This window comes from Equus przewalskii, chromosome 15, assembly GCF_037783145.1.
Source record: "Equus przewalskii isolate Varuska chromosome 15, EquPr2, whole genome shotgun sequence".
Classification (NCBI taxonomy): Eukaryota; Metazoa; Chordata; class Mammalia; order Perissodactyla; family Equidae; genus Equus; species Equus przewalskii.
Window position 1 is genome coordinate 13,563,550 of NC_091845.1, and position 26,317 is coordinate 13,589,866.

Consider the following 26,317-nt stretch of genomic DNA (forward strand, 5'->3'; position numbering starts at 1 on the left):
GCAACTGCCCGAGAGGGTAGCTACTGAGCACTTGAAAGGTGGCTGGCATAAATGAGAAATGGAATTTAAAATTTTATTTTATTTCAATTTATTTCAATTCCATTGAAGTAGCCAGATGTGGCCAACAGCTACCATATTGGGCAGCACAGTCCTAGATCCCAAACCTAGCTGTGCATTAACCTGGGGAGCTTTATTAAGAATGCAGATTCTCATGCCTTATGGGAATTTTGATGACATAGGTCTGCGAATATACACATATATATTTTTTTAAACAGCTCCACTGAGGGCTCTAATGCAGACCAAATTTAAATACTCCTGCCTTAGGCCATCGTGGCTCAGCTCTGTCCTACCACCGCTCACAGGTGCAGAGTCTGGCAGGCACGTTGGCCTGGGCCTGGTAACTGAAAAGACGTGGCTTGACTTGGCTTTGCTCTAAGCCACTCTGCTTCCTTCCTCTACCCACTCATCCTAGTGTTCTCAGAGGTGGCCTAAACTCCAAGCCAACATATAATTGAGGTCCAAGGTTATGTTTTACTGATCTCGGTAGACACTGTTCCTAACACAGTGCCTGGCCTACGAGTGTTCAGTGAATGTTGGCTGAAGCAACCAAGGTGTGTCACAAGATACATTTTAGATGGTCTTCCACCTTTGGGGCCTGCTGCACCACAGAACAAAGGCCACCTGAAACAGGTGTATAGACAATGGAGTACAAAAAGCAAACACAAGAAAGCCAATGCACTCTTAAAAAGGCTCATAATTTGACCCCAGACAGAAATTCATAAACAAATAATTCTTTTGTCCGGAATCTCAGGATGAGGCAAACAAAAGTTTTCATCCAAATAGAGCTCTTGTGTTCAAACCAAGTATCACTGCGCACCATTATTCTCCTCACTACTGTCTTTGAAAGCATTAGTTAGCAAAGAACATTTTACATAGAAAATAACCTAAACAAGTGTTTAACCCTGTACCAAATGTCATGACTCTTACCATCTTCCCTAAAGGAAAAGCTGATTGTCTGAAACGTTTTAGAAATTAAGAACTTTTGATGGCAAGTTTGCTACACAGTACCCAGTCGAGTGCTGAGCACAGAGTGGACACTCGAACATGGTTGCTGAATGAATAGCCCTTTTTAGGAGGTAATGTACCTATTTGTTTTGTATTTGAGGCACTTTAGTTTCCTCCCATAAAAAAAAAAACATTTGTCATTTCTGGATCATATCCTTGGGCAAGATAACTGCAGAAGATACGAGATAAAAATAATTGTAAAAACTAGCAAGGCAAATTGATATTATTGTTGGAAAGGTGAAAATTGTTTTTGAGAACTCAGGAAATCATCTGTATATTTCTCACTAGAAGAAAAGGGGATGGGAAAACGTGACACCCAAGAAGGCAGCTCTTCTGAATATGAAAATAAACTCAGGGTTCGGAGGCAACAGACTGAATTAAAAATCCAGCTCAGCATGCATGCACATCACTTTTCTAGTTTCCAGGTCTTCCTTTGAGAGCAGTGTCCGCATCCTTTCTTCATGGGGTTGTTAAAAGGCTCAAACGAGTTAAGATATGTAAAATTCCTAGGATACTCACCATGCGTCTGATGATCCGGAACAAAGTGCTTGCTATGGGTTGAACTGTGTCCTCCCCCAAAAAGATCTGTTGAAATCCCAATCTCCAGGACCTCAGAATGTAACTTTTTGGAAATAGGGTCATTGCAGATGTAATTAGTTAAGATGAGGTCATGTTGGAGTATGGTGGGCCCTAATCCAATATGACTGGTGTCCTTATAAGAGGGAAGATGATGCGAAGACAGAGACATACAGAGAAGATGGCCTTGTGAAGACAGGAACACACAGGGAGAATGCCATGTGTCCATGAAGTAAGAGACTGGAGGGATATACAGTTGCAAGCCAAGGAACGCCAAAGTTTGCCAGCAAACCCCCAGATGCTAGGAAGATGCAATGAAGGATTCCTCTGCAGGTTTCAGAGCAGCCTGACCCTGCTGATATCTTGATACCTTGATTTCAGATTTGTAGCCTCCAGAAACGTGAAACAATAAATTTCTGTTGTTTAAGCCCCCCAGTTTTTGGTACTTTGTTACAGCAGTCCTAGAAAACGAATACAGTGCTGTAGATGCACGAACTACTCTCCTAATTATTTTTATATGAATGCTTATTTTGTTAAATACTTACGGCGTTGACTCTTCTCACCTTCCTCCTCCCCACTGCATACCTATTACACATAAGAACTGATTATGAAAGGAGGTTGTTTGCTACAGTTGCCTATAAATATTATGGGTAGGGAAATACCCATTCCTTAATTTTAAAAGCTGTGGTAAATTTGATGAATTTTGCAGCTTCTTCTTCTAGGACCTGGCAAGCAAGACTAATACTTATTCATGAACTACCTCAGCTCTAGGTCAAAATTACTTTTCCTCCAATATTTTGAAAGTCACATGCCAGATACAGCTTGAAGAATTCTTGAACCTTTGGTCTTTCCAATTCCTTTTAAACGTGAGATTCTGTGATAGGCAAAGAAAATAGGACCAGGAAAAATTTTTTTCTGTTTAAATCACTTGTAGGATCAAGAAAGTGTGTTTTTTTTTCCCTTCTTTGTAAGAAATGAGCTATTTGCAAAGCTGGAATCATAAAGTAGCAATTTAACATTATCGAAGCGAGAAACTGACAGAAGGCTAGACATAACAAAACATGAACCAACGACTGGGCTATTTTTATTGCTCCTTTTTAGTACCAGAAAGTGCAGTGATATAAAAACTACCATGAAATCAATTAATTTTAGTCTTTTTACAAATTATTTTAATTCTACTCCCGTAATATGTCTATATGAAATAATTGCTTTGTAATTACCGACATGATTAAATGTTAAATAAATGTGAAATCTTGAGTTTGGCAGCCTTAATATGCCTAGAAGGCTCAGTTTCATGACTTCTTTTTAAGTACTTCACAGTATATTGTGTAGTATTTTCACTGTAGACAGAGACTTCACCATTGCCACGTTAATAAATGTTGCAGAAGGAGGCAGTTGCTACAATGGCTCTTGATTATACATTCAAAACTGCAGATAGACCAATGAGAAAATAGATTCATCATGGTTGACACTGGAAGTGCCAATATGTTGGCTACTAATACCAATACTGTAGATTTTTGGATGCTCACCAAGCCAAGCAATTCCATTACTGTATCAGATTTGCTTTTGCTCCCAGGACAAAGTAAAATTTAGTCTGTAATAGTGAAAATAACTTCTCATCAAGAAAATGGCAAACATTTTCCCAACTATTTCAGAATATTTATTGCATTTTTCTCTCCTCAAAGAGAGTTCTGTTATAATGTCTTTTGTTATATTTTTAGTCTAGTAGTAATCTTTATTAACTATCTGACATTTTAACAAAATTTTTACTTAAAAAAATAAAACATCCAATGTCCTTAAGACAGGAGCCTCTACTTTTAGCTCTGATCTGGTGATATTTCTCTAAGGAGTCTGCTTAGAATTTGCCAATTAGAAGACTAAGTGCTGTTTAAACTTTAGACTGAGAAAATGTCAAGAACATATCACTTCCACATTAAAATCTTCCTTTAAAATTTGGAGACTAATATATGGAAATGTACATATCTTTAGCATAGAAGTTTCCGCTACAGAAGGTTAAAGACAGCAGTGTTCGGGTGAATGACAGTGTTTGCCCTTCGACTCGATAGACCTCAAGCACATTGTATATCTACAGAATGCCATCTTTCTCATAGAAGCAAAATAAAGCCATCTGTCCCCGAACTCTTAAAATAAACCTGGTTTCAAGTTCTTTTTCTAAACTATTTTTATATAACTGTTCTGATAAGGACTTAAAGAACTCGGTTTTCTTCCTCATTGGGAGAGAATGAATAGTGTGCTGCCTGTTCAGACCTTCCCTCTGAAAGCTCGGGGGCTGCAGGGGCTTTCTAAGGAAGATCTCACAATGGCCAAAGGACAGGGGTGGGGCGCAGGGTACAGAACAGAAGGGAGAGCACCGTGGAGAGTGCTTTACCTAGGTTCTTGTTGCACCCATGAAGGTAGATCTGACTATTCTCATTTTACAAGTGACCTTAGGGCCCAGAGATTGTGACCTGTCAGAATTCCCACAGCTAATTGGCAAAAGAGCTGAGAGCAAACCCAAATTTATTGCCTTCTGAAGTCAGGGTCCTTTCTGTGATACCGCCTGCCTCAATTGTCTTATTGGACCTCCAGTAAATACTGCGAGTGCATGGCAGCATGCTCTGAGGTACACAGAAGAAAACCAACTTGCAGAATAAAACCTTGGTTGACCAGAAGATTAGGCTCTGGGAATTTGCAAATTTAATGTTCTGGGTAGCTGAAGGTTACCTAGAAAGCTTTTAGTTTCAATCTTTAATATCCACTTTCCTGCCTTTAATAAGGGTAAAGGTTTTGATTTTTTTAAAGATATTTTTCTTCAAAGCCCTGATAGAGAACTCATATTGGAAATCTTTTTGTTTTTAATCTACAGTCTTGGTTATTAGCTTATTTTCTTCCAATGTTCCCTTTGCTTCTAAAAGTGGACTGCAGAGGAAAAAAATTCTAGTTAATTAGGATTTCTGGTAATCAGGTTTTTAAATTGTTTTGGTAAATTAAAATCAGGTGAAAGCTGTTTCCTTGAATTGGAAAGTTTCTTATTATAGATTCTCCTTGATGCCAATGTGTTCCCTGATGTTAGTATGCATTTCAAACTAATGGTCCAATACTCAAAGCGCTCAGATCGTCAATGACCTGGATGCCATAAATCCACCAGAGCACATTAGTGGGATGGTCCTTAATTACACAGTTTAGGCTTTGTGTAATCAAACGGTGCAAAGGAACAGCTAAGAATATTAAAATGCCAGCAGGCATTATAAATCATAGTACATTCCACGGTCTCTCTTCAATTCATGTGTTTTATTAAATTAAAAGTAAAAGAACAGTTTTAGTTGAATATCCATATTGTCATTAACCATTAAAATACAAAATAATCCAATGCTATTATAAAATCATCTTCACTACTTTACCTCCTACTGCCCTAATAGAAATTGTAGTTACTTTTTGAACTTTAAATATAGGAATCTTCTTTTTATTTGAGGAAGATCAGCCCTGAGTTAATATCGGCTGCCAATCCTCCTCTTTTTGCTGAGGAAGACTGGCCCTGAGCTAACATCCGTGCCCATCTTCCTCTATTTTATATGTTGGATGCCTACCACAGCATAGCTTGCCAAGCGGTGCCACATTGGCACTGGGGATCTAAACCAGCGAATCCCAGGCGCCAAAGCGGAACGTGCACACTTAACTGCTGAGCTACCAGGCTGGCCCCCGGAATCATTTTTTTAATGAAGCAAAATTAAAGTTATCTCTTAGTAAGGTTGACTAAATAAAAACGTTCTTTCCTAATAAAGTATCTTTTAGAGTAAATTGCAGCGCAATCTTACATATCTAGGACCAACGTGCACATTAAAAGTTTTCTGTAGAGTTTTAGGTTTAAGGGGTCACAAGTCAAACTGTGGAATGTTCAAATGGTTATAATAGTGAGGAAATATATTTTCATGGTGGTTTATGTCTTCAAATCATATTTGAACGAGGATAATAAAGGCACAATTTGAAAACAAGACCAGCGGATGAGAATGATTTTCTTGGAGAATTAAGTAACTTTAAGTAGTAGGCTCTGGCAACTTGGCATAAAATGTGGACAGGTAGCTTATTTTCGCTTGAGGGCTTTTAAGTCTTAAAAATCTAACTAGCGGTCATGTCAGCACTCAAGAAAATTCTAAGTTAGTAAGTATTACCATCATCATGTGGCTAGCAATTCGGTACCATTCCAAATGCCCACAGGAGTAACAGAAATGAGTTAGAGTAGTTTACTGAGCAGCAATTCTGAGTAAGGCACTGGGCACCGGGGGTTGGGGGCGGGAAGTGCAGCGGGGGGGCATCCTAGGTAGAGGGAAAGTTGTTGCAAGGCAGTGGTGTCTTGAGTGAATTGTGAGCATTTTTTTCCAAATCCAAGTTCACAGACATCATGTTAGTAACTTAAAATTGGTCATGGTGAGTGTATTTACACCACAGAAATTGGCACACACTACAAATCAGAGATTAGCTTTTTGGAGAGCTGGCTGTTAAACATTAACCAGCACATCATTGGTGTAAAGACACCAAAGCAGCAGAACTGGAATAAGTACACGGAGTAGGAACTGTTTCATTTTGAATGGGATGTAAGGGCTGCCAAGATAGCAATGGAAATCAAGACAGAGGTAGGACGAGGCCTGCTATGAGCCTTCTCTCAGTTTATTATCCATGTCAGAGATCTAGTAGAAAACAGATGGTACACTCAAAAGGAAGTAAATAAAGTTTTAAAAAGGGACCATTTATAAGGCATGAACAAGGTTAAGGTAAACTCACAAAGGATGGTCAAGGCCCTCTGAGCTAGCTAATGTAGGAAGCAGAACCCAACAAGAAACCAGATGGCAAAAGACCCATTGATACAGTCCATACAAGTCTAATTCCCAGAGTACAATAAAGTGGAGAAGGGTAGCATGGAAATATCCAGCATAATTACATAGGCACAGAGACTAATAAATGTCTTTCCCTGTCCTTAGTTTAGGCAACTATGGGATAATTTCTATAGTTCAGAAAGATTAACCCACCAGCTGTGTGTAAGAGAGACTAGCGTGGGAACATAATGGATATGGAGAACCCCATTAAGAAACACCTACAAAAAGCTAAATAAGGGGTAATGAGAACTGGAATTGGGGCTGTGGTATAGGAACAGACAAGGGCCATATTTAAGAGATATTAGAGAACCACAACTAGAGAAGTATCTATTAAATACTACAGACGACTAGATGTGGAGAAAGGGAAGAGTTAAAAATAATGCCAAGACATTGAGTCTGATGACTACGATGATAGTGGAACCCAAAACAAGATAGGGTCATACAAGAGCAAGAGTTCATTTCGGAAGTGGGATGAATTTCCATTTAAGTGATTACAGGTGGGAAGAGAAAAGCTGGAGTACTTCTCCCTCTGGTTCCCTCCCTTCTGGGCCAATTTGTAGTGGTTTTGTTCCTCTGCAGAAGGCTACGCATCCTCTTGTACAGCCACAGGTCATTCTGGGTGCTGAAAACCACTGCCCCCTATTGACCCTTCAGTGATGTGGTGATTTTTAGAGTGAAAATATCCAGCAGGCAATTGGAAATACAGGACTGGAGTTTGGGAGTGAGATTACGGCTAGAGAGAAATGTTTTTTTCATAAAGGTCTAATAGAGGACTTAAGATCTTAAGAGGCACAGAGAGAGAAGCAAGTTAGTAATGAAAGGGTGCAGGGGAGCCAGAGATGTACCATAAAGCATAGTACAACTATGAAGGGTAATGCTGCGTCTTGCTGAAAAATAAGTGACTCTAACTCTACCACCTCCTTTGATCACTATTTGGTAATAGTGTCTGAATTTAGTTATATGTCAATACAAAGATGGAGCTACAACAAATTATTACAGGGGCAGCATGCTAACTCAGTGTTGAAATGATCTCTGTATTATGAACCATAATAATTGAGATAAGGCAGAAAAGTAGATCTGTCCATGGAGGCCAAATCAATAACAACTAGGTTTTATGGTCATTAGCACCCTAATCAAATTACTCACCATCTAAATCTCTTGGAGGATCTTACAAACTCAACACCAGTCACCTCTTTCATGTTAACACCAGCCAGATGTGGCTAAGTGCAATTTACATAATGGAGATAGTGAACAAGAATGATATTCTACACATCAAGCATTTGCATGCCAAGCGAGAGGGATTTTTTGAGCTATCCTCAAACTAGTATTAAAAAATTTACGTCTGTGGGCAACACAGGTGATGTGTTGTCAATAAGCCAGTGTCTTACTCAGGAGTTCATCCACAATAAAAGGAAAATGTATTACAGGGGGAAAAAAGGCAATGGAATGCAGGAAATAAAAGAAAGTAAACTAACTTCCCAGACACCAACTATATATCTTTCCATTCTCACAATGCTGTGATGTTACATATTTTTATTTTGTTTCACAACCAAGAGTCAGAGAAGTTAAACAACGTGTGCAAGACCACACAGAAATGAAGAAGACTTTCTCCCTAGTGTGTCCTTCAGCTTTTGGAGCTTGACATGTGCCAGTCCAAATATGCCAGGCACTGGCATGCCACTCAACCAGCCGAGACCCCTGAACCCTTGCTCATGCGATTTGTTTCTCCAGGAATTTGAGCCTTCTGTGGTCTTGCCCCTTCCACGACTAGATTTGACACATCCCATTCCTTCTGTATAATAACACAAACTCTCCCTTTGTGGAACTTCATACTAGTTCTGTCTTCTCTGACCTCCAAGTATACTTTGGAGAAGGGGTAAAGGAAGGTCTGGGGTTAATGTTCCCCCTTTTGCTCTATTCTAAGCCACACTGGTCTTCTCTCTGTTCCTCAAATCCATCAAGCTCCTTCCAGCTTCTGGGTCTTGACTTGCAAAGCTCTACCCGGGAACCCCCTGTGCCTGGGTAACTCTTACTTACCCTTGAGACTTTGGTTTAAAAGTCATTTCTTCAGGGAGGTCTTCTCTTAGAAGCCTCCATGTAATATTCTCTTCTGGCGTCATGTTCTTCTTGCTCACTAGACTTACTACAGCCAGAGTTTCACGTTCACTTGTGTGATAATTGGATTAACGCTCATCTCCCATCAGATGGCAAGCTCCACAAGGGAAGGGACCACATTTCATCTGTTTTGCTCATTACTGTATCCTCACCTAAGACAAAAATATCTGCACAGAAGTGGTGCGGCCAGTATTTGCCAAATGACTAAAGTGCATGACTGTCATGTTCTAAGCACTGTCTCAAGTGCTTCCCCCATACCCTCATAGCAACGCTGTGGGTTCATATCATCCCTCCATTCTACAGATGAGAGAGCTTGGGGCTCAAATAAATTGAGTCTTTTAACCAAGATCACAGAGCTGGTACGTGATAGACTTGAGATGCAAACACAGACCCGTCTCGTCTGAGTCCATTTTTTTCTGTTTTGTTGTGAAATTTCCACAGATGATCACTCAATTATTTTCTGACTTGTCTCTATTCATTCTATGTCCCCAGTGAGTCCCGAAGCTCATCTGGGATGGAAGCAATACCATGTACATTTTTTTCATCCTCCACATCACCCCTCTAATAGCACTTGATATTCTACATGCATTTAATGAATAATTTTGATTAGTAACACTTCCTTGGAATTAATATCACAAAACCACCCCAAATGAGTTCAACTTTCTATAATAACCTCTCTAAAATAGTAATGCACTAACATCTCTGCTATAATACAGGTTTATGATCTACTCAATTCTAACAAACTATACTTGTTGTTAGTGCTATTGAGTTGATTCCTCAACTCCTAGAGACCCTTGTGTACAGCGAAGAGGAACTCTGCCTGCTCTTTTTGCCCTGTCCTCTCACCTTCTGGTGCGCTGTATCAGACAATGCTCCATGCTACTCATAGGGTTTCATGGCCAGTTTTTTTGGTGGGTGGCCAGGTCCTTCTCCTAGACTTAGCCTGGAAGCTCTGCTGAAACCTCTCCACCATGGGTGACCCTGCTGGTATTTGAAATACCAGTGGCATAGCTTTCAGTCTCAGCAACATGCAGCCACCACAGTATGACACCGGACAGATGGGTGGTGTGGTTCCCTGACCAGGAAACAAATCCAGGCCACAGCGGTGAGAGCATCAAATCTTAACCAGTAGACCACCAAACACACTATATAGGAAATAATTTTGCAAAAATTGTTAAGAGGAAGTTGTATGGCAAAATGAAACAGACATATGATATGGAAATTCCTTTCTTCAAGCATTCACTGAATGTTTGCTAAGTGTATTTTCCACGTGCCAAGTGCTCTTCTAGGTGCCAGGAGCCCAAGGCTGAGTAAGTTATAGACTTTTCCCTCAAGGGGCAGTTGGTGGTGGTGATGGTGTCAGAGCAATGCAAATAAATAATTCTAAATTCAGATAACATGTGCCATACTGGAAGTGAGGACAAGGAGATATGGGAGAATAAAGGACAGTGTGACTAACTCAGCCTGGGGGAAAACCAGAGTTAAGAGTACCTGATGCTACACACTTACTAGCTGTAAGATAGTGGCTGAATTCCTTGTCTCAGGTTTTTCCTCATCTTTAAAGTGGGGTAATACTTACCTTGCAGAATTGCTACGCACTCCTCTCAGCACACTTGGAAAATGCTATTTATTGGCTCACGGGGATAGCCAGACGTGACTAGCTGAGTGGTACTGGCTGTCCCCAAGAGCTAAGAGTATTGACATCTCCAATTACCTGTAAATGCAGCCACCTACCAGTTGGGAAGCTCTGATTAGGAGGATTAAACAAAATGATGAAAATAAAGTTCTCTGTAAAGAATTATTCTATCTAGCTCCTCAAGAATTCAAAGAAAACGAGGTACTTAATTAATAGTATTTTCAACTCTCCCCTTCACATGTATATAAAAATCTGCCAGCTGTAACAGGGGAGAGGATAAGTCACAGCAACCTGTCCCTGTGTCAATCTACCAGGGGTCTCCTTACGGGTCACACAGTTTGGCTGGCCTGATGACTTTGTGACTGATCCTGCTCCCAGGAGGACTCTTGCTTACACTATATTGGGTTCTGATCTGGTCCCAACCAGGAGCCTTGCAGTTTGGTCAAGAAGCAAGATGATGATGTTATGAAGATGCTGATACTAAGAATCAATGATAACAATGGTAGCAGCATGATTTATTGAGCACCTACAAGATGCTAGCCATTGTTCTAAGAGTTTTACTTGCTTCAGCAATTTTCTTATATAACAGTGGATCCCAGAGAGTTGAAGCTTTTTGGTCTGTAAGTTCTGACAATGTCTTGAATTCAGTTCCTTTTTGGGGAATGGTAGCTCTGAACCAAACCTGTTCTCTCTGGTTGGAAAATATGATTCTATGAATTACAACTTAGCAACATTATAATATTTTCAGAGAGAGAAAAGAATCTAGAAACAAACAAAAAAGTCTCTAATGTACTCATCTGTTCGCCAGTTCTTTCAAAGCACATCAGCTGACTCAAGATTTCTTGCACATCTGGACAGATACAAACCTCTTTTGGGGTCTACCACAAAAGGTGCCAACCACGTGAACTACTGACTTCACAAACATCTGGTCTGAATCTTGGCTCTTAAAATCCCTCTACTTGCCTCTGAATGAGCATCCTTGGAATGCAGACACCATAGCAATCGGAAGTGTCAGATTTCGACAGAATAATACAACTTCTACTCATTGCTACTATTTACCAAGTATTTACCTCGGTGCAGAAACTGTGCACAGGGCTTTATACGCATGATCTCACTGAAGAAGTCCAATGATTCTATAAGGCGGGTTCTATCATTTTCCCCATTTTATAGATGACAATCTGAGGCTCACTGCAATCACTTCAGACCACAGAGCTAAGATGCACTTTTGGAACTAATGCTTCCCAACTCTAAGACCCGTCTAGTTATCCACTCTCTCTACCCTGCCTTGGGCTGCACATCCTGTAACACCATGGCAGTGATTCACGTTGTTCTGATGCATCTCTTGCATGTCAGAAGGATCCCTTAAAGCAAAACAATCTGTGGGAGCAAATCTTGAGTAGTTTTTCATATTGCTAGAAGTTTTAAGCTCTTGTAAAAATCATTCCATACTTCTCATAAGATTCAGTAATCTACTTATCTATGCAAATATCAAAGACTAACTTTTTTCAAAATTAATCATTTTATTTCTGTCTTTTTTTCTGTGTAACAGAAAGATGCTTTTCAATTTTTAGAAACCTTCTAAATTTAGACGATGATATAACTTAATATGCAGTGTGATGGTAATGGTTAGGAGAGTGCAGTCTTTAAGTATGCATTTTAATCCATTTAAAATTACCTTAAATACGAGATAAAAATGTTCTGTTAATAATTACAATATAATTTTAAAGGATAATTCAATGATAATTGGTTAAATAAAAATACCAAGCTAGATTTCAAAACTTAAAGTAAAAAATACACCATGTTTCATTTTACATAAACCTTACTTTAATAATGGAACTATAGAATTTTTAGAGGCAGAGGACCTGTGAGAGCTAGTCTAGTCTTTTCTGTTTTATAGCTGCAGTTGAAGAAAAAACATAACCCAGTGCTTTAACGGTGCGGATCTGAGTCAGACAGAGGCAAGTTCACATCCCTGCTCTGCCACTTACCAGCTCTGAGACTTCATCTGTCACCCAGCCACAGAGCCAGTTCATGAAAATGCCCTGCCTAGAAAGCAGGACTGCTATAAACTGAGAATTTGAATAAAGGACTCTCTCCTCTGAAACAGACGTATATTCTTTCATTCATTATTCATTCATTTCACAAATAGTTACTGAGTACACACTAGTTGTATGACCTTGGGCAAGTTACCTAATTGCTTTGTGCCTTCGTTTCCTGAGCTATAAAGTGGGTACATACATTGTAGAGTAGTTACAAGGATTAAATGAGTTAATACATATTAGGGGTATGGGATTCTGGCACACATTGGAAAGGCACGATGATGTTGGATGTCATTGTCTTTCTCCTATTTCTACTACACTCTATATTAGGTAATATGGTGGACTCTGGGGATACAATTTGGGAGACCTATGTAATATTTTCCTCCTAATTACTAAAGCCTCTCATTTACTTGGAGTAAATCTCTCACTCCATTGTTCAAGCCTTAGGGTGAAGCCATTTGGAAACTTCTTCACTAGGTTCCATTTTGACAGTGCTATCCTTCATGCATGAAGAGAAAAACATCCCACCAGCATTTGCCCACATACTTGGTGTCTTTCCTTCAGATAGCTTTGAAAAGACTCAAGTTTTTCACCTGGCCTCCCAGGTGAGAAATGATGATTTTGTGAGTATGTGAGGAGGTTGGCTGGGATTCCAGAGATAGGCTCTTCCCACAGGACACAGCAAAGCTAACTGGTCCTTTGGGGGCGGGGGGGGGGGGGGGTGGGGGGGCAGTGTTTAAACCTTACATGTAGTCCTCAGTGCACAGAACCATAATCAGCTGGGAGAACAAGTGGAGAGATCCAGTTAATTGCCACCCCAGCGTCTTCAGTGGTTCTATCATGGTCGGATGAGTTAATATAGATTCCATTAGTGTCCTGGAAACTCTGAGGACATGGCTGAAGTCCTACATAACTCTTGCTCATGATCTTGGAAATCACAGAATCATGAAGACGAAAAGAACCTTGAGCAATCATGCAGCTTCTCAGTGCTCCTGCTCATAGGAAAGCATTACACCATGCCAGAGAAGTGAGAGGTCCTTACATCTTTAAGACTTGCAGAGACGGCTCTCTCCAAAACACATTTTGATATGCAAGTTTTATTATTAAAACCAAAACATAACCTTCTAAGTATGGAATCTAATGTTTCCTCTATTGTATATATGTGTGTGTGCATGTGTGTGTATGTATACCCTGGCCAGCACTCTCCGGGAGAAAAGTTAAAATACCTCTGCCAAAATAAAAAGCAAAAATCAAACAAAACTAGAAAACCATGCCACTATTGCATCTCTTTTCTAGGCAGAACATCCTTAATCTTTCCACATGTTCTGGGTTGTCTCATTTTCTTACCTAGCAGCGATCTTCCAGCTTGTCACAAGCATTTTTTTAAGCTTCCAAAGTCAGCTTAAGATAAGATACTAGAGAGAAAGTCTGATTAGTCCTTAGGTGACTGGGAAACCCAAGTTAAGTTTTCTTGCATGATACATTTTAATTGACGCATCCTAGGTCCTCGCTCTCTTTGTTAAGCCAAGAGCTAGAATGCTGAGTCACTGTTCTGACTCCACGGCCCAGGAAGCAGGCTCTGTGTGAGTGGGAAAGGCACTGGGTCTGAGAGAGGCAGGGAGCCTTGGGGCTTACCCCAGCTTTGGTCTTTCCCTGGACACCTGACCTTCGACAAATTCAACTTGCTCCAGGAAGAGAAGCTTTGCAACCCCTCTAGTTTTACAGCTAAACCTTCGCTGTATTAAGAGACTTGTCCAAGGTCACACTGAACCTCTCCATGGCTCTGATCCCTTAGTTATTGAAAAAAGGGAGAAGGAATAATCCTTGGTGTCTCAGAACGTTACAGGTCAACTAAGGACTCTGCAAAATTTGAAGTTTTAAAACATGAGGCTTTGGCAATTCAGCCCCATCTTCTCTTTCTGCCGCTTGCACAGTCCTATGTTTCTTACTACTGACTTTCATTCTGTTTCCAGTCTCCTGCCTACTCACAATACTCCGAATACTGACTGAGTCCTACAAAAAATTAACAAGTCCATTTTCACCTTGGAGTTCTCGACAAACTTAAGGAGTCTACCCTCTCTCAACCAACCAACCAACTCACTTGTGTTCAATGAGATTAGATCTAAAATTGTTTCCTGCAGGAGCTGGCCCCGTGGCCGAGTGGCTAAGTTCACGCGCTCTGCTTCGGCGGCCTGAGGTTTCGCCGGTTCGGATCCTGGGCGCAGACATGGTGCCACTCATCAGTCCATGCTGAGGCGGCGTCCCACATGCCACAGCTTGAAGGATCCACAACTAAAAATACACAACTATGTACCGGGGGACTTTGGGAGAAAAAGGAAAATAAAACCCTCAAAATTGTTTCCTGCTGAACACTTGTGTTCCAGGTGATAGCCTGTTCTGTGTATTAACCAGTATGTTTCTTAAAACCTTTCCTGGCAGCCAAAATCTGAATGAAGACTCCTTCTGCACTTCTGTAGCTCACACTTTCGCCATCACAGCACACTTCACTGCACTTGTCAGTCTCCTTTCTGTAACCCTTACTAAACTCAGTGAAGGCAGAGCCAATGTCTGCTAGAGGAGGGTTTCTCAACCTTGGCAGTATTGACAATGTGGACCAGATAATTCTCTGTTCTGGGCACTGTCCTGTGCATTTTAGGATGTTTAGCATCATCCCTGGCTTCTACCCACTAGCTGCCAGTAGCAACCCCTGTCCTCAGTTGTGATGATAACTGACAAAAAATGTCTCCAAACATTGCCAAAAGCCCCCTTGTCAGGCAAAAATCACCCCTGGTTGAAAACCTCCATGCTAGATCTAGCAGAGTGCCTTTTTCATACCACGCACTCAAGAAACATTTGTAGAATACATGACTGATGGAAACAAAATGCTTATGATGGATTCAATGTATAAGCTGCAGAAAAATCAAGCTAATTTCTTTTGTTTTCAGTACGTCCTATAATGCCTGGCACACAGCTGGCACTCAATGTATCTCTATGGGTGGACAAGTGTTCCACGATCATTAGCAGCTTCCTGTATCCCAGGCAAAATTCTTTCCCTCAAGAAGGACCAGGTGTGGTGGTGGGGAATTGTCATATTAGAGGGAGAAATGTTTAAAATGATAAAAATAATTTCTACACTTGATCTTAGCCAAAAGGTCAAGAAGCAATTATAGTAAAAAAAAAAAAATTCTCAGCTGTGGGATTAGGAAGCAGAAGAATCACCTCGCCAAAAAGAGCACGGTGGCCGTGTCCCCTAGACCTTCAGCTCTCCATTTAATCATGGCCTTTGGGGCAGAAATCAAATTCTTTACAGCAGTAATGCTAGAAACATCTACCAGCACTCCTGGATCCTTGAAAACACAACTCAGATAGGGACACAAAGCACCAGGAGGGTTGCAGGACATCTAGAATGTCACATTGAGTCATTAATGTCAGAGCTGGGAAATGAGCCTGCGCCTTCCTGACTCCCTGTACAATACTTGATTACAGTGATTATTATGGATGCAAATTAAGACTTATTACTATTGTGAAATAACAATGCAGGTTAATGATATTCTTTATTGCCATGCTAACATTTTTTCTAGAGGGGAAAATTATAGGCATGAAACCAATTAAGCAACCTTTCTTTCTTGGTAAAGCTTTTTTAGTTTTCCTAAATGAAGATTCTCTCTTTGTGCTTACTGCTTAATAGTGCAAACTGATTTTTTGTCTCCTCGGTCTTACTGAGATGGATGCTTATACTGATGCTGTCCAGTTTTCCTGTATGAATTGAAAATGACTATGCTAATACATTATCTCACAAAAGGCAGTCATAAACAGGAGGAGCAAATATTTTGAAATGAATATTTAATAGACACCCTCCTGTAGAGGTTAGACATTGTTGGAAATGCCTCCCTTAGAAATCTTTGTTAGCCAGAGACTTGCAATTGCTTTTGCTGGATACCACTCTAGGATGGCTCTCCTCCCATAATTGAAATGGTGGCTCCATGAAACACGGCAGATTAATTTACGTATTCCCCAAACTTTAAGTAGTTGTCCTTTAGTCCCAGGTCTACAAAATATCTGCCACAAAAGCCTTTCATGTGGAAGGATGTCGTGCCACATGTATATTGTTAATGTAACTATGGTAACCAAAAAATGCCACCAGTGTGTCTGTTTCATACACAAATGAGGGGACAGCTGTGGAGTCCACATGTCCGCCAGTGGGATAATAGATGTGAGCTAGGACGGCTGGGGTCAGAAAATTGCGACTCATTTATATTAATCAGAGCTTTCAAATAACATTCCAACCCCTGTGCGATAAAGAGTGTAAATGGAAGGCAATAAGCCACCGTAAAAGCAGTTTTCACTCCACAGCTTTCAAAATTAAATGTCAAAAGTAAATACAACAGCATCTTTGGAGGGTCCTCCCAAGTCAGAGTTGACGGACCTTCAGTGTGTATCACTGCAAGTTTAAACCTCGTTTCTTTGCATCTCAGGGATGATTCTCAGTGTATTAAGTATAATGACTCCATCCAAGTTCAATGTTTGTTAGTTGTGCTAGTGGAGGCACAGCCTCTACAAATCTTTTAGCACTCTCACTGACTGTGGCAGTCAGTCCTTCCAGCCCTATTTGCCCAACCTGTCATGTTATAAATGAGGAAACTGAGGGTTAGTGGGGTTAAGAAACTGATCCAAGATCACCTTGCCATGACTAGAAAATAGCTTGCTTACCAATCAAATAACTGATAAACTTGCTAATAACATCCTTCCTTTCTAGACCTTTTGAAAAAATAGTCAAAAAGTAAAAAATATAACAATATGTAAGCCTGCATATTGTTTCTCTAAAAAAAATTATTGTAACATAAAAAGGTATATGTTCTAATTATTGAGTAATATGCTTCACAGTTCTATAGGGTGGCCATAAAGTCTGTAAATATATTCTATATTATTTTATCACGTATTGTAGTTGCAATGTCAACAAACCATTTATTAAGCACTTGCCTATGTTTCAAGACTCAGAGGCTACACTCTGTAACATATCCATAAAGTAGGGAATGGTAATATGCGAAAACAAGAAAACTTATAAAACAAAATTCATTTAAGAAGACTTATAAAAGTGAATGGTTCCCTTTTTTTTTTACAGATAGGGTTTAACTTTTGTCTCTATTCTGCACTTTGAGCCAAAACAAGAGAGAATACATGTTTTCCTGACTTCATCTATATAATTATAATTTCATCTTGAATAAAATATTAATCAAAGCTCTATTCATGAGTTAAAGATAATTCCATTGCTCCCAGAAACCAAAATATGATTCTAAAATGGAATCTGCTGTATCTCCAGATTGGCTTAGCCGAAAATAAATGCTCAGCATAATAATTTTGAAAAATTAAATACAATATTTGAGCAACCTTACATTAGTGCTCAAGGAAATCATTCAAAGAACTATTATTTTATAACAAAAATAAATTGTAAGAAAGCGTTCAGAAAGTCTAGTAAAAAATGCCATCTAGGTCCTATAATTTACCATATTTTATTTATGGCTTATGGCTTATTTATGGTGGCATAAAAAGCCCACCATTCTGATTATTTATAGTCATACCCAACTGACTTGGGAAGTAACAATACAACTCTGTAGAGGCAGCCTTTCTTCAGTACCTACCGAGTTTGTTCCCATGAGTGTCACTGCTTTAGAATATGTGGTACTTGTTCCAGCAGTTCAGGTCAAGAAGCTAGCCTTAGCAGGGTCTAAAACCAGAGAGAGATCAATGGTTGAGTTTTCCCTTGCTTTTTGGGGCATTCCAGACACTACCCAGAGCTACCTGTGTTATTCAGAAGCGGAGTCTGCAGCTGGATCTGGTCTAAGATTTTATTTAGCACAGTGATCCTTTGCTAAGTGCTTTATTACTTTTATTTACCAACGAATGAACTCTAATCTTCCCTTTCATTAGACTTGCAGAATAAAGATTTCACACAGGCAGGACAGTAGCCAAAGAGAAGTTCTCACAAAGGTGAGGCTTTGGCCATTTTAAAGTTACCAGGTTTATTTAAAAAAAACCTAGATGATAACTTGACAATAAAATGGTTTATAGCCTAGTTTAGAAATGTCAACTGTATTTTATAGTTAGCCCTCAGGTCCATAATGAAGACAGAATCCCAGGGTTAAGTCACAGAAGAGTTTATTATAATGATTTGTTACTTTCTGATTTCTAGATAGCTCTAAGACAGAAAATGTAATCTTGGCTATAAAATTCTCTTACTTAAATTTGACTCAATTCATTTTTCCGCTCCTGGGAAAATACTGCCTTATGTGTAAAAGTCACTGAACCAGCAAAAATAACTTAAGGAAACAAGTAAAATAGCAGACTAACATCTGTTGCCCATCCCTCCTCCCCCAAAACTGAGTTCTCAAAACAATGTTGTCTTTTTCTTTTTTCGGTTGTATTTTAATGCCCCTTTCAGTGAATATATAGAATATAGGGGCAAATGCTGCTCAGTGAATAGGTTCTTTTTCCCTTGAGCAGTGTCTGAGGCTGACAAAAGAAGAGGCCACTGGGCTGGCTTGTCAGTAGGTATAATCCCAGGGCTCACGTGCGGCCACACCACCCGCCTTTTGTTCAGTCGTCGCACAGCGCCAGGAGGTGAGCAGTGCTGTTGTCTAAAGCTAATGTTAGACAAGGCTGAAATTTCCCTGTTTTGGAGTCTATTGCATGACGGCGTCCCCATTCATTGTTCTGTCCTGAGACCCGAAAACCCCTCAGGTGACTGAGAACATGACGATTTCATCACCTCCACTTCTACAAGTTTGGTGCCTTAACAACTAAAATAATTTTGACTGGACAGTGAACATTCGAGTGAGATCTTCATGTCGGTCAACTACAACTATCTTCTCCTACATTGTACATCTCTGAGGGTGGAGAGCAAATGTGAGCAGGAGGTGGAATTACTAAAGGAAGCAGAAAAGAAACTCTAAAAGTTGAGGGGTCAATTCCAGAAATCACTTCAATGACCAGAAGTGGATTAAAGTTACTGTCTGCTTCAGATAAACATTTTCCTCACTAGCTCAGAACGTCCAGCATCAGTGTTGCACAAAAACACACAGCCAGGTAAAGAGCAAGCAGTACTTGGAGCTTTCTATACAATAGCACTCAGAGAATTTGGCTCTTGAATAAAGGTATCAGCAAGACATGGAATTTCCAAACAGAAAAACTCACACTGTGCCTTTATTCCATTTTCTTAAGGTCTATTGTTAACTAAAGACTCCTTGTCTTTTCAAATTCCTTCATGTGAATGGATGAGGCCAGACATCTGCCAGGATTCGCTCACATTTGCATGCAAATCAGAGACTTCGGGACACACATGGCCCGGGAGCCAACAACACCACTTTTACTCCAGACTTAACAGTGATCAAAGTACCTTCCTGAACTTTCCACTCCTCTAGTCCTACCTCGGAAAAATGAAGTAATAAGCATATTCAAGTAATATTAATTATTTAGACCGTCGTGGCACAGCAAATTGCAAAAGAAAACAACATATTGTCTTTTAGAAAATCCTACAAGCAAAAGCCCAAGTCAGCAATATCTGTTCTCACACAGAATCTCACTTTTCCTTTATTATCTAGATCTGAGAATGAGAATGCTAATGGTGGCATGAGATTGAGAGAAGGGTCCATTTTCCTGGACTCTTGGCCTTTGCCTGTGGGGTTCAGATGCCTCAAAACCATTCGCACCTCGGGCATTCACTCACCCAGTACCAGGCACTCTTCTTGGCGCTGGGGCTACAGTGGTGAACCCAGCAGGCAAGGACCCCCTCTCGCAAAGCAGGTACAACCGCCCAATCTCCCAGTCCGCGTATCCACGCCGACTCCCTCGCCAGCGTCCCGGGACGGGTTTTCCCATCTGTCCCGAGTGCGCGGCACCCCTCCCGCTGCTGGATCTTTCCACCTCACCCCAGCCAGCCAGCAGAGACTCCCTCCGCGGGAGGCGGTCGCGGCTGGGCCCTGGGAAGCGCCGAGTCGGCGGCTGCCCACACCCCTCTGCACGCGGCACAAAAGACACTCGCTGGCAAACTTTCCTCGCTACCGACCCCGACCGCGCGGGGAACCCAGCACCGGCTGCGTTCCTGGAGCTGACCGAGGCTTCCCTGACATTTTACCATCTCTGGCAAGCCTCCTGAGGCTGCCACCTCTTCTGGGCTCAAAATGTGTAGGGTGAGGTCTTTTCCCCACTTAGACCGCCCAACAGTTGAGCAGATTCTTCAGAATGCTCTGACCTCAACACACTCGGTGCTTTGTGAATTACGCCCCTTGCCCCCTTCTTCGCCGACAAGGCCACCGCCAAGACGTCCTTCCTCTTTTCTCTTCCCACAAGCTGCCACCTTCCTTTACCTTTTCTTGGTCGTCTTTCCAACTCCTCGGGTCCCCTTTCCGCGCTCTTCTCTGGCCCGAGCTGCCTTCCCCAGTTCACATCCCAGCAGCCCTCCTTCCTCCGGATTCCCGGGCATCACCCACCCCTGCGTCGTTCCCTGAAATCCAGTGGGCTCGCCTCCTGTCACTGCCTTTTGCCCATTTCTGTCTGGCCTTCCTTCCGAACTATCGCTCTCCCCTACCCGTCATTTGGGCGGGGAGGGGGGTGTTACTAGATTCCCGTTTCTCCGACTTCGTCATTTTCCCCAGCTCCGTGAGCCGCGCCCCCTCGTCCTCTTAAGGCCCGCGATCTTATCCTGCGATTCCCCAGACCCTCTCGGTCCGCCGCGCCACCAAGTTTGCCTCGACTTCCCCTTGCTGCCGCCCACATCTCCCGCCGCCTCCCGGCTGGGCGAGAGCACTTACCCCGAGGCCCGGCTGGCGGGGGTGTCGGGGTGCGCACGGACTGGGCACCAGTGGCGGCAGCAGGAGGAAGAGGAGGAGGAGGAGCACCGGCTGAGCGGCGCCTCCCTCCGAACCCGCAGCGCTCACTGGCTCTTTGGGGGCCCCCGGCAGAGCACCAAGACAGGAGGCAAGGCAGCGACACACGAGCAACAGCTGCTGGGCGGGCCTGGGCTCAATCCGGCTCTCGGGGGCCGGGCAGAGGCAGGCAGGGCTGGGCAAGAGGGTAGGAGAAGTGGGGTGCAGGGGGAAGGACAGCGAGCAGCCAGGTCCCGAGGAAGGCGCTTGGGGCGCCTAGGGATGCCACCGCGCGGATGCCACCGCCCGGGCTGACGCCGCCGGCTCCTCTCCTCGCCCGAAGGGCGCTGCAGGCGCGGGCGCGCGGGCCTCGCCTAGCTCCCCGGCTCGCTGCCGGCGCCCTCGGTCTGCCCGGCTTTGTGCTCCCCGCAGCCGGCGTGCACCTGGTGTAAGCAAAAGCGGTCAGCTGATGGGCTGCGCGCCGATTGGCTGCTCTGCGGTCTCCTCCCCTCCCGCCCGACCCCCTTCCCGGCCTCCCCTCCCGGCCTCCCGCCCCCCACGCCGCCCCCGGCTCAGCCCCGTGCTGGGGCACCATCTGTAGCCCGCCCAACAAAGGCGCAGCGCCGCGGGTCTCGGGTGGCCCCGCCGTCCTGCGCCGTCGCCGCGGCCGCTGCAGGGAGCAGCGGGCCGCCGCTTTTTGTCTGGGGGACGACAGGCTGCGGCTGGGTTAGGGAGGCAAAGCACACTGCCGTTTCTTAGCAAAAGACATACCGAAAAAACAATGCCGGTGCTGGGAGGTCAGCTGGGCACAATGGGGCCAGATCTCTCCGCAGTGTGGAACTTGGGCTCAGGGCTTGAGAAGCAGACAAAATTCAACCCGAGAGAGCGCCAAGTTTCAGTATGGAATCTGACCTTTCGTCTTGAAATGCCTGGCGATCCCTTGGGCTGTATGTGCACGCCTGGGTGTGCGTACACGCGTGGCTGGGGAACTGGTCCGCGCCCTCGCCGCGGGAAGTGGTATTCAGACGCTTAAATGAATGGCGAAGCCACTTCCAATTTAGGAAGGCTTTCTGAAAACGTTTCTGAAACTTTGCAATTACAGCTTTCTGATTTGTTAGGTGTGAAAGTTGTGTTCAAATAAGTGGAGGATTGAGAATGTAGTCCGAAGTGGGAGGTGTCAGAGCAAGGGGTGAAAAGGGGTCTTTGGAAACTGCACATGAATCTGAGCCTCAGCTTCCGAGTGGCGGGCTTAGAGCCAGGCTCAGGAGAAGACCCTGGTACCTGTGCTGGAGCATCTGCTTTAAGCTAGGGCATTATTAACCCCTCAGTACTGAACGACTTTGAGCAAGAAAACGTAGTGACATTTCCTCATGATGTCCAAGCTGAGAGCTTCTGGGGAATTTGGAAGGACATAATATTACAGAATCATCGTTTGAATTCCTTGAAGACATAGTCTGAATTTAATAACAATAATCTTTTATCTTTTTATCTGATCTGTATAGCACTTCTTGGTGTATTTCATAGATGTCTGATAAATGTTTGATGCTCCTACTTGGTAACTATCCTGACACTGTCACGTAGATAGCAGTAGGTGATCTACTTACTTGCCTTAGAAGGTTCTAGAGAATGAAGATATTAGGATTCAGAGTAGAAGGTAGAATGAAGAGTAAAAGGACAGCTATACAAAAAGACTCATTGCAACTAGTGTTCAAAAGGTGGGGGGGTGCCTATAAATGAATAAGGTTGAAGAACTTTCAAAGCAAGTCGAGTCTAGAACCTTTCCCAAAAGTCGTACTTTTGCCTCTTTCACCCTTTCTCATGCTGATTATGTGTAGCTTGGAGTTTGTCTGAAAAAAGGTGAGCCTCTGGTGGAAATATAGAATTTGAATGATCGGGGAAAGAGAGAACACAGTTTCTTAGGAGTCTCCTTTGGGTTTTCTGGACTGTCTCTCTGAGAGTGAAAGGGTGATGATGCTGTACCCTGCAGAGTGGAGCTTTACGGAGGTAGATCTTGGGGGCCAGTTGTAGCCATTAGTACTGGTGGGGAGTTACTCTTTCTGGGAGGCAAGATCTTTAACAGCCTCCAAGTTTTGGAAGAGACTTCATGAGGCTGGTATGAAGCCCAGCTAAGAAGAAACCAAGTCAAGCCTGAGTGTATAAGCTTTGAAACCAGGCCAACACTGCTTTAAATCTCAGCGCTGCGATTGATGAGCTATGTCTCTCTGGGCAAGTCACTTTCCTTCTTTAAGTCTTACTTTCCTTGGCTATAAAGTGGGGTTAATAACAGTACCCATCCCAAAAGGTCATGCTGGCTAAGTAAGAGTAAGCATGTAGCAGTTCTTGGTACATAGAAGCATACAACAAATGTAAGCACTATGCATTACTGGCCAGGTAGTGAAGATTAAGCAAGACATCAGGTCAGACAGGCAGAATGATTATTTGAAAGAATTGACACAAGTGCCAGGATATCTTAAAGACACCAGCAGGTCCAATGAGAGCAACAGACCATCTCCCCACTGTTTAATTTATTTCTTTTTAGATCAGCAAATCATTTATTTAAACTAATTTCCCTCTTCCCCAAGGCAAGAATGAGAAAGGAAGCTCTGCCCATTTCTACTTGATCACAGCATTTATTTGGCTCTAAACAGAAGGATATTATCATTAGGAAGAAATGTATATGTCAGAGATGGGGAGAGGACTTGGGGGGGGTGTGTGTAGGAAAGATTGGTGTGGGAGAGAAAAGGACAAATGTGGGCGTAGCGTTTACAAAGGAGTCTGAAATTTGGTAGTTGGTGGAAAATTAATGAATTCCCTAAATGGTTAATTCATCCAAATTTTAGGAACTGCTGTTTTGTAACTCTGTGAAAGGGTTTCAGGATTATTTTACCAACTGACACTTAAAAGCCCCTTGTCATTGGGATGAAGGAAGAGGAAACTCCTGAGCCAGCCCTGATGGCCTAGCAGTTAAAGTTCGGCATGCTTGCTTCTGCAGCCCGGGTTCGGTTCCTGGCTTGGAACCACACCACTTGTCTGTCAGTAGCCATGTTGTGGTGGTGGCTCACATAGAAAAATTTAAAACTGGGGGCCAGCTCTGTGGCTGAGTGGTTAAGTTCGCGCACTCCGCTGCGGCGGCCCAGGGTTCAAATCCCGGGCGCGGACATGGCACCACTTGTCAGGCCACATTGAGACGGCATCCCACATCCCACAACTAGAAGGACATGCAACTAGGATATACAACTGTGTACAGTGGGGGTTTGGGGAGATAAAGCAGAAAAAAAAAAAAAAAAGATTAGCAACAGTTGTTAGCCCAGGTGCCAAGCCTTAAAAAAGAAAAAAAAAAGAACTGTACACAACTATGTACTGGGGCTTTGTAAGGGAAAAAGGAAGAAAAAAAAAGGAGGAAGATTGGCAACTGATGTTAGCTTAGGGAGAATCTCCACCTGCAAAACAAAAAAAAAAAAAAAAAAAGAGGAAACTCCCAGTGGACCAGCATAACTAAACTCAACTCAGTTGTTTCTTTCTTAGAATCTTTACGTCTACCTGAATTACTCTTAGTGAGCTCACCCAGTCCTGGGGTCCTGAATTTATGAGCATAAAAAGACTTTGTCTTAATATTTATTCATTTAAGTCATTGTAGAAGACCTTGGAGGCTTTGGAAGAGAATGGAAATGGATAAAAGAGCCCAAGCATTCCCAAGAGGGCCAGGTCTTACTGTCAATGTAAGGAGGAGTCCTTGCCTCTGGAGCTGGCTGTGTTGAGGCACCACAAATCCCTCTGGATTGCCCCACCATCCCCTTGAGGTTCCTTAGCTTCGGTTTGAAGAAACATTATAATTGGTATTAGCCTAATTGTACTGATCTATGTGGTAAATGAGGGAAGGAAAGAGCAATGAAACTTTAAAGGGTGATCGTATTAGGATAATCTTTAAAAGAACATCTGTATTTTGAGAACAAAATTATAAGATGCCATTTAAAACCACAGTTTTTGAAAGTTGAAAATATGTCTCTGTCTAACTGAAGTATTAATACAGTGCTGGTAGTCAGTGTCCTTTCAGTCTTTGAATTAATATTATAGTTTTAAAACAACCACCACCAAGCTGATGGTGACTGCGCAACTCATAATTGTGTGACTGCTGTGACCGTTGTCAAGTTTCCCGCCAAATGCGTTTTCTTTAAAAATTTTGGACAATTGGGAGGGTTTGCTACATATACATAGTTCCTGTTCTTCCAGTTTTGTACTGCATACAAAATCATTTCAACACAAAAAAGGTATTCGTTGAGGTTTATATGATTAAAATTAATTTTATCGTTTAAGTCTAATCATTTGACATGGAACTAAGGTGACCAACCATCTCAGTTTATCTGGGGCTCTCTGAGTTTTAGTTCTAAAAGTCTCACATCTCAGGAAACCCTTCAGTCCCAGGCAAACCAAGATGGTTTGTTATTCTAGATGGAATTCACGTGAGTAAGTTTATGGTACTGTTGCAATTTTAGTTGAGTTATACCCTTGCAGATACACCAGAAAATGTCTTTGTGTGTGACTGGGTTGAGAATCCTGCTTCTGCTTGTAGAACTTAATTGCTGCTGAGCCCTTGACAATAATCTAATACAAACTCTTTATTTTATAGATAAGGAAACCAAGCCCTAGAAAAGGACTCTGCTAGTCTATTGACAAAGCCAGCACTAAAAAAATGAGACTATATACCGTTTGAAGGAGAAGACCAGATGGCCAGCTCGAAGCCCAGCCCCTAGCATGTAATAGGTACTCAGTAAACATTTTTTGAGTGGATGAATTGAATCAATTAATAAATGAATGTCTTTATGTGGCTGGAACACATTATATCATGAGCATTTTCTTTGTATCATTAAACAATTTTTGAAACTATAATGCTTAATGCCTGTATAATTCCACCAGTCTTCTGTTGGTGAGATCTAAGGGCTTTACAATTATTTGCTATAGCATATATTATAATAAACATACTTATTAGAAATGCCCATTTTGGTTATTGAACTATAGATACATAAACTACAGTTTGGATTACCAATTTAACATATTCAACTTTTTCTACTTTTTTTTTATTACTACTTACCTTTACACAGTCAGACTTTACTAAAAAATAAACAGTTATTTAGGTTTTTTGCTTTTATATTGTAA

At 42.1% G+C, this 26,317-nt stretch overlaps 1 protein-coding gene across 10 annotated transcripts in view; it reads right to left on the reverse strand.

Annotated features, from left to right (window-relative positions):
* The window catches only part of LRRN1 (leucine rich repeat neuronal 1), a 38,571-nt gene extending 16,516 nt beyond the window's left edge, over nucleotides 1–22,055 (reverse strand). The window contains exons 1-2 of one of the 10 annotated variants that reach the window (XR_011527390.1): nucleotides 21,110–21,588; nucleotides 17,942–18,027 (exon numbers count right to left, since the gene is read on the reverse strand). The gene's annotated coding sequence lies outside the window, so the exon portion shown is untranslated. Of the gene's footprint in view, nucleotides 1–17,941; nucleotides 18,028–20,025; nucleotides 20,270–20,665; nucleotides 21,061–21,109; nucleotides 21,640–21,934 lie in introns of those variants that run through there. The other 9 variants (XR_011527391.1, XM_008519012.2, XM_008519037.2 and 6 more) reach the window with 9 other exon arrangements.
* Between the last annotated feature and the right edge of the window lie 4,262 nt (nucleotides 22,056–26,317).